The following is a 10,874-nucleotide window of genomic DNA, read 5'->3' on the forward strand; positions in this document are numbered from 1 at the left end:
TTGTTTCGGAGCACGTGCTCTAGCCAAGTTTTCATCACCCGACCGAGGATTTTGAAATCCACATTTAACAACGTGATCGGTCGATACGCTTTGGCGGTGGCGATATCGTTTCTTTTTCTCACCAGAACGATGGTTCCGCTTACGAACTCTGGAGGCAGTTCGGTAGTCATTGCTTCGTTTATTATAAGATTCAGCTCTCTATGTATCACATCGAAAGTTCTTTCAAAGATTTCTTTCGGTAATCCATCAGCTCCTGGCGATTTAGTATTCATACATATACTGTTCGACTTGTTGATCGTTTTGTAGCAGTTCACCTCTTCCGTTTCTAATCTCTGTTATTGTTGTTTTTTTACGTCGTCTTTCCCCCAGCTGATAAATGGATATTTTGAGAGAATTTTCGCTGAAGCGAGAGCATTTGCGCCTTCACATTATTGATGGTCGTCAACATGGTAGGATTCCGAAAATATCCGTCGTATGCAAATTGGAGCTGACAGTACAGACGTTGGTATTCTGCATGAAATTCGTTGTATGCGTCTCGTGACTTCCAACGGAAGAACGATTTTATTTTTGGCTTTGCGCATGCCAGCCACCACGTTAACCAGCTGGGGAAGTTTCTTCTCTGCCTAGTCCAGAACTGCCACCATATCTGGAACTCGTCGATGTTTTCTGTTGTAAGTAGATGTGGACGAAGACACCAGTATCCATGACTATGTGGACTGCCAAGTTGGGGGAGGCAAATTCGCGCAGTTAGAGCTTTGTGGTCTGTGAAGGAGCATACCTAAATAGTGGTATTTCTCAGATGCTCACAGAGTCCGTTGCTGACGTACATCCGATCAAGCCTGGATGTCGCGTTATACGTTATGTACGTTGGTGCAGGAGTTGTAGGGTAGAGCTTAACCCATATGTCGTGTAATGAAAGTTACTGTACAGTCGTCTGTAGAGCAGGGCTTGTGTTGTTGTGTGTTGCATCACATGGCCGCAGCACGCAGTTAAAATCACCGGCCAGTATCACGTGCTCGGTGTTGTGCCGGAGATAATATGCAATCGTGCCGTTGAAAAAGCGCTCTCTCTCGGCTCGTAGTGCAGATCCCGACGGCGCGTAAATATTACAGAGAGTCGTTCCCTGTACTCTCAGTGCGATTAGGCGACCATCCAAGCTTTTCTCTATATTTGCGAATTGGATGTGGTCTCTTAGCGCTATTGCTGTTCCCCTTCTTGTGTGATCCACATTGCACACTAGGTTGTAGCCGGGTAGTGTGACATGTTCGTTCTCCACTTCTTGGAGAAATACGATGTCGAATTCCATCGTGCGACAGAAGGTTCGTAGGGCGTCAATCTTGATGTGGTTGGTGATTGTGTTTATGTTGAGAGTAGCGATGTTATAACTGACGAACTGAGTCATTGCTGGTTTTGTTCGACCCGCTCGTCATCGCTCTCTTCTCGTCGTTTTTTGCCCGACTATCGAGCACGCAGTCTTCGACTCGTTAATAAAATTGCCGAAGCGTCGGTTTCATTACCGTCGGTCTTTCCACACCCTGTCTTGCGCACTACTCCGCTGCTTGCAGAGGGTCGCTGTACTTGCACAGCGTCCAGTAACCCTCTGTCCGATAGCTGAATCGAACTTATAGATACGGGTACTGCTTCTGGATTTGATAAGGATCGTTGTCTTCGGCTGGATGCTGACGACGAGGAGCAGTCTATTTCGTTGCCATCGGGTTTACTACTAGCAGTTTCGTAAGCCACTCCGCCGCTAGCAGGAGGTCGCTGAACTCGTTGGTCGTTCAGTGACCCGCTGCCCGATGGCACAATCGCACTTGATGTTTGCGACAATGTGGTTTTACTTTTTTCCGTTTCCAATTCTATGGATATCGGAGGGGGCAATAACCACGGTTTTGACGTAGGACTACGTCTTTCATTTCTATACCGGGGTGTAAAATCAAAGTTTCGAAAACGAAAGCGTTACGCCGGAGACCGAGATTTTGAGCGTTAATAGCTCCTAAACAACTGAACGAAATGGTATGATAAACACTTCATTCGAAAGATAAAATGTCTACGCGTTATATACTTGTTACTTTTTGATCCAAAAACTTGTTTCAATAGTCTTAAAATTGCTTTCAAAACAGGCTATTGAAATCACCAATCGGTATATAAGCGAGCGGCGCTCGGAAATCCACTCAGTTCTAATTGAACAGCGATTGGAGCATGTTGTCGCTGTTGCGGTGAAGCTCTTTATTTATCATGAAAGCGCGGATGAACGGTGTCACCAAGAGCCTGTTTGTGCACCCTAGGCCAGAAGGGAATCTATCAGGAGGAGAGTGATGCCACAAACGGTTCCCTGGGAAGACATTGCTACACACACATACACGCGCGGCTATTAACAGGTGGTTATCGAGTTGGCATTAACCACTGGTGGGCTTCCAGTATCGAGGAAAATGTGGAAATATCTAATCGTTACTGAGAATAATCTGCCAGTTCCTTTGGGAATTTTCAAAATATATTCATGTGGAAGAGTTTAATTGAATGTTTTCTATCCATGTTACACTGTGACCAAATATGTTTCAATCAAGTGCTATTAACAGGTTGTTATCGAGTTGGCATTAACCACTGGTGGGCTTCCAGTATCGAGGAAAATGTGGAAATAACTAATCGTTACTGAAAATAATCTGCCAGTTCCTCTGGAAATTTTCAAAATATATTCATGTGAAAGAGTTTGATTGAATGTTTTCTATCCATGTTACACTGTGACCAAATATGTTTCAATCAAGTGCAATTAACAGGTGGTTATCGAGTTGGCATTAACCAATGGTGGGCTTCCAGTATCGAGGAAAATGTGGAAATATCTAATCGTTACTGAAAATAATCTGCCAGTTCCTTTGGGAATTTTCAAAATATATTCATGTGAAAGAGTTTAATTGAATGTTTTGTATCCATGTAACACTGTGACCAAATACGTTTGGTTTTGTGGCTTTTCAATCAATCGCAATTAACAGGATAGCTTCAGAAGATTATTCTTCCCCATCAGTAGGATATTTCCGTATCCAATATTGTATGCGCCCGCAATCGATTATTGCTCAGTCGCCGAAAGTTCCGAGCTCAGAGAGTTCATTCCCCTCTAGTTTGCCTTCCAAATTGCCATCGTAAACCACACCTTCTCTCGGTTCAATCACACACAAAAAGCATACTTAAGCGATATACTGGTGGTGAGACACATTCATTTTTCGTGAGGACATCGACAAGACAACATCGTTGCCTAACGTGCTGGAGGAGGTGGACGGCGAAGGATCGACACATACACGCGCAGAACTCTTTCCGTTAGGATGCCATTCAGCATCGAGAAAGTTCCGGAAAGATCTAATCATTGCTGGAAAATAATCTGCCAGTTCCTTTGGGAATTTTCAAAATATATTCATGTGAAAGAGTTTAATTGAATGTTTTCTATCCATGTAACACTGTGACCAAATATGTTTCAATCAAGTGCTATTAACAGGTGGTTATCGAGTTGGTATTAACCACTGGTGGGCTTACAGTATCGAGGAAAATGTGGAAATAACTAATCGTTACTGAAAATAATCTGCCAGTTCCTCTGGGAATTTTCAAAATATATTCATGTGAAAGAGTTTAATTGAATGTTTTCTATCCATGTAACACTGTGACCAAATATGTTTCAATCAAGTGCTATTAACAGGTGGTTATCGAGTTGGCATTAACCACTGGTGGGCTTCCAGTATCGAGGAAAATGTGGAAATAACTAATCGTTACTGAAAATAATCTGCCAGTTCCTCTGGGAATTTTCAAAATATATTCATGTGAAAGAATTTAATTGAATGTTTTCTATCCATGTAACACTGTGACCAAATATGTTTCAATCAAGTGCTATTAACAGGTGGTTATCGAGTTGGAATTAACCACTGGTGGGCTTCCAGTATCGAGGAAAATGTGGAAATAACTAATCGTTACTGAAAATAATCTGCCAGTTCCTCTGGGAATTTTCAAAATATATTCATGTGAAAGAGTTTAATTGAATGTTTTGTATCCATGTAACACTGTGACCAAATACATTTGGTTTTGTGGTTTTTCAATCAATCGCAATCAACAGGATAGCTTCTGAAGATTATTCTTCCCCATCAGTAGGATATTTCCGTATCCAATATTGGATGCATAAAACCTTGTGCCTCCAACGTAACGCTCTCGTTTTCGAAGTTCTCCAAATATTCATTCATTCAGAATGAATTCAGATTCAACTTCATACAAATGATCTCTATATCAACGAGAGTCCTACGTCACCCTTGCGGTTATACCATAGATATAACCCACTTCCTGTTTTTGTTGCCTGGGTGGACTCGGTGGTGGCATTGTGCCCATGGGTTCTGAGAGTTTTGTGGTATTTGTCGGCAGTTTCGATTTCGTCGCTGCTCGTGATGCTGCAGCTGGCTGTTTTGTAACATCGGCATATGATTTTTGAACTAACAGCTTTTTGTTCTGTGCGCACGTGACTCCGTTGTGTTTGAAGTCAAGGCAGTGACGACAGGTTTGCTGTTGACCGAAATATGACAGCATGGTTCGTTCTCCGTCAATCGTAACCCAAGATTCGATATTGCGCTTGACTACCATCTTGGCTACCCGTATGTCCGTATAAATTCCCGGGAAATACAGGTCAGAGCCACATATTTGCTCCTGTATTGCGATCACTTCTCCGTATTGGCTGAGAAATTCAGCTATTTTCGCGTCTGTCACTCGTTCCGATAGATCGAACAGTTTGACCTCAACCGCTCCATCCTCCAACGTGATACGCAGAACATATTTTTTTCGTCGAAGGACACTTTATGCTTGTTATCGTGCTCCTCACACACTTTTTGCGCTAGCTCTGGACCAAGGTGTGTATATATATATAATATACCAGGTGAAGCAATCATACGATATGTCCTTTCAGCCATATTGGAATTGCTGTCGGTATTGTTTACAAACAGACTGTCGCCGACTATGTTATCAGATATACAGATTCGCAATGCTTTACAATCGAGTTCGGAGCCTAAGCTTGCTTCTAGTTTGTGAATTATCGGTTTTGCGGGCTTCAAAGAAAAGCGTTATTTTGAAAACCATACCGAGAATGGTAACAAAGTATCGTTATGATTCGATTAATGGAACCATAAATATGTACTGTGATTGATTCGATATCAAACTTAGCGGTGAGAGTGAACTATTCAATTAAATGAAACATGCAATGTTATTTTATCTATTTGAAATCTATTAGGAAAAGTGGAAGACCTAGCTGTCGGCAAAGCTATTCGAGAAACCTTCATTCAGATGAATAAAATTTCACTGGAAGAGGGAGATGGCGTTTATCAGCCACAACATGTAAGTTTATTGAGAAAGCGTATCGTTGCAAGTCGCACTTGTTATTCGTATGCATACTCCAGTGATCAGTGTAGTTTTTACTCTAACTAGCAGTACTTTTACTCTAACAAATTACACGAACTGGTTCCACTTTACTATCGAGAGAAGAAACTATTCTGAAGAAATTGAGCAGTTTCACTCTCCAGTTAAGCAATTATCCTTCGTGCGAGAGATAACGCCAAGAGTACACAACCGTCAACAACATTCCCGAGAGATGCTTCCTGATTTTGCACAGCGCTGAAGCAACTGCTATCAAGATGGAGCCACAGTTAATGATGACCACCAGCTGTCGAATAATGATAATATTTTCGAGACGGGCTCAATCGAACAAGAAGCCGAAACGCTAATCAGGAGAAAATGGGAAGCTCTTTTGCATCAGCAAAATAGACGAAAAAGTAAACAACACATTTATAATTCCGATTGCCATAAAAGGTTATTTGGATGCTCCGTAAGAAAATCCTCGCGGACGGAGGTGTGATGAAGGACCATATACGACTACACACGGATGAAAATATGATGTTTTTTTTCATTTTATAAACATTGACTGGTAATGTATTTCAGAAAAAAACTATTAAAATTGGAAAAGTGTGAAAAACCTTTTTGTTCGAAATACGAACTCAAATTGAAATTTGGAACTCATACAGGTTAGTTAAAACGAGGGCTATTCAATCATCCAATCAGCAGGATCATCCCATTGCAGGTGAACGTCCCAATCCTTGTCCATAGTGTCCGAATACGTTTAATTGTTCTACAACGCTTTAAGGAAACATTCGAATTCATGCGGGTTGGTAAAACATGTTTTTCTAAAATGAATAATTCAGCAGAAATTCAGTTTGATTGCAGGTAAACGTTCCAATTCTTCTGCCCAAAAGAGTTTATCAGTTTTTCATCGCTCCAAAGCATAATCGCTTTCATACGGGTTGGTTAAAATATGTTACGATGGATAGGTTTCAGCAGAGTTATTGTTTTGCAGGTAATTGTCCCTATTCTTGTTCGCAGTGTCCAAAAGAGTTTCAGCCATCCAAAAGCACATTCAAACTCATACTGGTTAGTAAAATATGTTTTTTTTCACAATGAACCATTCAACAGTCATTCTTTTGCAGGTGAATGTCATTGCATAACATCTGTTGATCCGCGCTCGGATCGCCTTGAACTCCATTTTGGCCGAATCTGGTCAAACAGACATTGAGAAAATTTTCCGGTTGAATGAATTTCAATAGGGTGGATTAAGTGCCGCAAAATATGATACAGGTTTTTATTTGGCGTTGTAACTTTGATGTACAACCACTGAACATGAATCCGGATCATGCTTTTATTATTTATATGATTATGCTTCTATATGAATATAGAGAATATTTGACAGAGAATTATATTTTGATATTTTCCAGCTACTGTTAAAGTTCGATCCGGATGGCCTTAGGAAATAGAAACTACTAAGAAGAGAACGTAAATAACAACAAAACATATAAATCTGATAAGCCATACCCTTCACTTCCAACAATATATGAATAACAGTTTGGATCTCAAAAATGAATCGTCATGTTATAAAATTGGTTTCCAGATTCATGCATCAACAGTTTAGACACACATACCATGCAGTGAGAATATACTGCCATCAACATTTCTTCTGAATTTACCATAAATAGAATCAAACCGGTTTAATTTAGATTATGAACTAATAAAGTGAACCTTCCGAATTGTGTAGCTAGTAAGTCCTATTCTTGTAAAAGCTTATACCCTTATTCCAGTTCTATTTTTCATATATATTCTATATATCGCAAGCAGGAAAGATAATGAATACATGTCAGATACCCGATATATAGTCTCAGGAAACTTTCTTCTCAGAATGAATTTTCGAGAGTATGAGGGAACTCAATATTATTCTGGTTCATAAGTCCGGTAATGCTAAAATATAAATTAATTAATATCAGTCGCTAATTTCAGTTTGTTACCTTGCCATTTTTCAAAAATTGTCTACGTTATTTAGCCCCCGATCTTCACAATTCGTTTCTCATTGCTTGCATTAAAGCATTAAAATGATTCAATTTTTGGTCTGAACACCAGAATTCGTTATTCCCACAGAAAGTAATCCATATCCCCTTCCTCCGCTCGTTATTGTGGGAACCTGTGGTGGTGGCACTGGTTTACAGCACAATAAAAGGGCAGCTGTAAAAAGTTACTATGAAACAATAATCAAATACTTAGCAGACTTACTTGGTCTCGAATTTGAAAAGTGCGCCTCAAATTATTTTTCCTGGTTCAATTTAACTTTTTTAACACAGACTATTCGCGCATTTGAGAATGCAAAAGTGACGTTTCATACAATAACAAAACAAACAACCTCCGCTGTACAAACCGTATTCCCCTTCCTATTGAAGTGGCGATGATGCTTCACCTGTTATTAATATTTATACGCACCTTGCTCTGGACTAGTGACTTTCACAAATGCGCAGCCGAGTGTTCTGCTGCACTGAATGCGCGTCACTTCGTCTCGTTTCAATCCATGTGTAGTACCACAAAACTGATGGATTTTCGCGTAGTCGGTTTTTCGAGGTAAATTCGCATAGTTTATGCGAAACGTATTTTCGCGACGATTCATCGTGGCGAAAAAGAAGACGCAAAACGGCTTACCGTTGTATCGCCAAACTTGAACTAGCAAGAGACTTAGGATATAGTTTGAGATCGACTTCCGTGACAATGATATGGAAACACGTCTGCTCGGCACGAAAGTCGAGCGCTAACTTACAAAACTCTAATTGGCAGAATTTCTTTTTTTCCTGATTGGTGACGAAATTCCCTGATATTCCCTGATTTTCCCTGACATTGTTTGAATTCCCCGTTATTCCCTGATTTTCAAGGATTTTCAAGGTAGTCGACACCCTGGTCTTGCAGAGAAGAGCTAGTTGTATGGATGCATCGATCTAATTTGGACCGTGGATCGATCTCCAATCGCTGATGAATGTTGCGTGGACGTAGTTATTCTGTAATAACACAAAGATGGTCAATGAGGGCCCTGAGTTTTGAACTCACGATCGATCGCTTACTAAGTAAACACGCAACCAATGTGGCTACGGAGATCCCCAAAATTTTCTAAGATGTGTTTGATATGGTATACATTACTATACCATACTCTGTATATGGTTTGAATAGATGAAATTTGTAGCAATCTCATTTCCCCATACGTTTGTTCTGTTCATTTGTCGACTTATCGACGAGCCATGAAGGGGAAATCGTAAGCCTCTGTAAAGTATCCGTGAACAAAGAAAAAGAAGAAGAACGAAGGAGAATATTTGTCTAGAATATAAACAGTGAATCTCGCTGAGGCAAATTAGAGACGAATGAACTGCAAAGTTGAAAGCCTCTTAAAAACAAAGAAAGAAGATGAGGCAAACTTTCATTCTTCGTGAGGAACCCGACTGGACAACACCGTTACTGTTAGTAATATGTAACCGATTACTCGCGGTTGGCTCGAGGTTAGTATTACAAGTGTTTTCGTAATTGGGATGTTGCTGTCTCCAATGCTCTGTACGTGTGCCCGACACGGGATACTTCCTATTGGGATGCAGCTGACCATTAATCAGCAACGCCCCCCTAGTCTGTACCTCATATCTAGCGTGGTGCGTCTTTCTCGACTCGAGGAATCCAGGATAGAATGGTCACTAGCCGGCGCAATCATCAGTTCGTGTAGAGTTGTCATGAGCGGTACAACCTTTGGCTCTTGTTGAATGATCAGTGGACTGCACAACTTTTGGCCCGTGTATCTGTAAAGAGTGTGTGTATGTATTGCCGCGACTAAGTAAAAGTTTATCGATCGGATAGGAGGGATATAAAACGGGGACACAACGAAGGAAACATAATTAAACGTTGACATCGGCGTTTCGGAGGAACAGGTATAGATGAAGCAGAAGATCAGGATCACGGCTACCTAAGATATCCCGGACGGGGATCTCCGATTGTCTGCCTTGTGCTCTCAGTGCTCTAGAGAGCTGAGAGCGAGCAGTATGGAACCGGATACACGACCAGACAACATGCTCGATGTCGTGGTAGCCATCGCCACAATCACAAAGATTGTTTGCTGCGAGCCCAATGCGATGTGTGTCATTTCATGTCATTTCATGATGTATTGATGAGATTTTTGCGTCAATCGATTTCGGCACTCCATAAAATTTTTTCACATTGTATAAATAATACATGTCATGAAACTAACTATCGAAAAATTAAAAGATCTCAACCGTTATCCAAACGGAAATACCTCGTTCTGATTGGCACTTCATAGCAATTCATTACAGTGAAAATGAATAAAATAAAATATTTTATGAAACTTCAGCCTTCAAAACCAAGGTGCCTGGGGAAATTGACATTGCAATACAAGCAAGTTAGGGGCGTTCTTGTATTGCAAGTGAGGTGTGTGATGCGACTAATCCTAGCAAAAGAAATTTAAATTTGGTTGCTTCGTGAAATTTTATATCAATGATCGATCAAGTATAGTAAAACGATTAGCACAAGTGTAAGTGTAAAATAGTATATGGTAGAGATATATAAAATATATATATAGTATATGGTAAAAATTAATTGAAATATGAAAAGATTTATTTCAATTTTCATAAATAAAAACCAATGTGTGCTCCGGCTTGAGAACGGATCATCCCATTGAGTCTGTTCATTTTGTTGTATTTATCTTCACCCAAGGAAATTCATGCGACGCGAAAAATTGGAAAAGCGAAGAAATATTCGAAAAAGTGATTTCCTATATGCTCTACATATTGTATTAGGTGCTGTTATCCCAATTGAAATTCGCATTGAGGCATATAGTATCGTGTTCCGTTGGGTTTGAAGCGATATTGAATAAACACTCTCAGAAGGTAAAAATTATAAAAGAAAATTATCTTTTCCATTACAAACGTGTTTTCTCTATGATAAAGTAACATGTTTTCTTTGTGTTTAGAAAAATTGATGATTGTGGATAGTGATAATTACCTTATACGCTGCGTTTCACAACTATAGAACCACTCATTTTTTTCTGAGTTTCCAGAGCTATGTAAGAAGTCGGTTAAATTGAAGTATTTGAAGTGATTGAATTGTAGGATATAATAACTATCTTCATTGTTTCACGCCTGAACACAACAATAAAGTTCGAATGGCCAGTCTTTCAAATGAAGATGGTTATTATATCCAACACTATATACTTCAATTCAACCGACTTCTTACATATTCCTGGAAACACAGAAAAAATGAGTGGTTCTATAGTTGTAAAACGCAGTGTATTACATTGGTGAGTTTTTTGTTTCTTCATTTCATGCATACAGAACACAAGAGTCAACTTGTCCAGGACCACAAAGGGCGGCTTTCGTCATATATCATTTCACTCCGGCATCTTCTGTCGTGATACGCACCATCCAAAGACTAATCACCATCCTTCTGTCATCATCACTCGATTGTAAACGATGGTGAAGTGAACAAACAATACCCAACAACCAAAC

General features: G+C 40.0%; 1 long non-coding RNA gene across 2 annotated transcripts; it reads left to right on the forward strand.

Annotated features, from left to right (window-relative positions):
• Window positions 1–4,959: 4,959 nt before the first annotated feature.
• LOC129778481 (uncharacterized) lies at window positions 4,960–7,106 on the forward strand. Of its 2 annotated transcripts, none has more exons than XR_008743449.1 (6): window positions 4,960–5,186; window positions 5,252–6,038; window positions 6,079–6,178; window positions 6,238–6,313; window positions 6,368–6,441; window positions 6,498–7,106. It is a non-coding gene; the product is annotated as an uncharacterized LOC129778481 (long non-coding RNA). The 2 variants fall into 2 exon arrangements; XR_008743448.1 differs by having other exon boundaries at window positions 6,095–6,178.
• Window positions 7,107–10,874: the final 3,768 nt, after the last annotated feature.

Source organism: Toxorhynchites rutilus, chromosome 1 (genome assembly GCF_029784135.1).
Source record: "Toxorhynchites rutilus septentrionalis strain SRP chromosome 1, ASM2978413v1, whole genome shotgun sequence".
Lineage (NCBI taxonomy): Eukaryota > Metazoa > Arthropoda > Insecta > Diptera > Culicidae > Toxorhynchites > Toxorhynchites rutilus.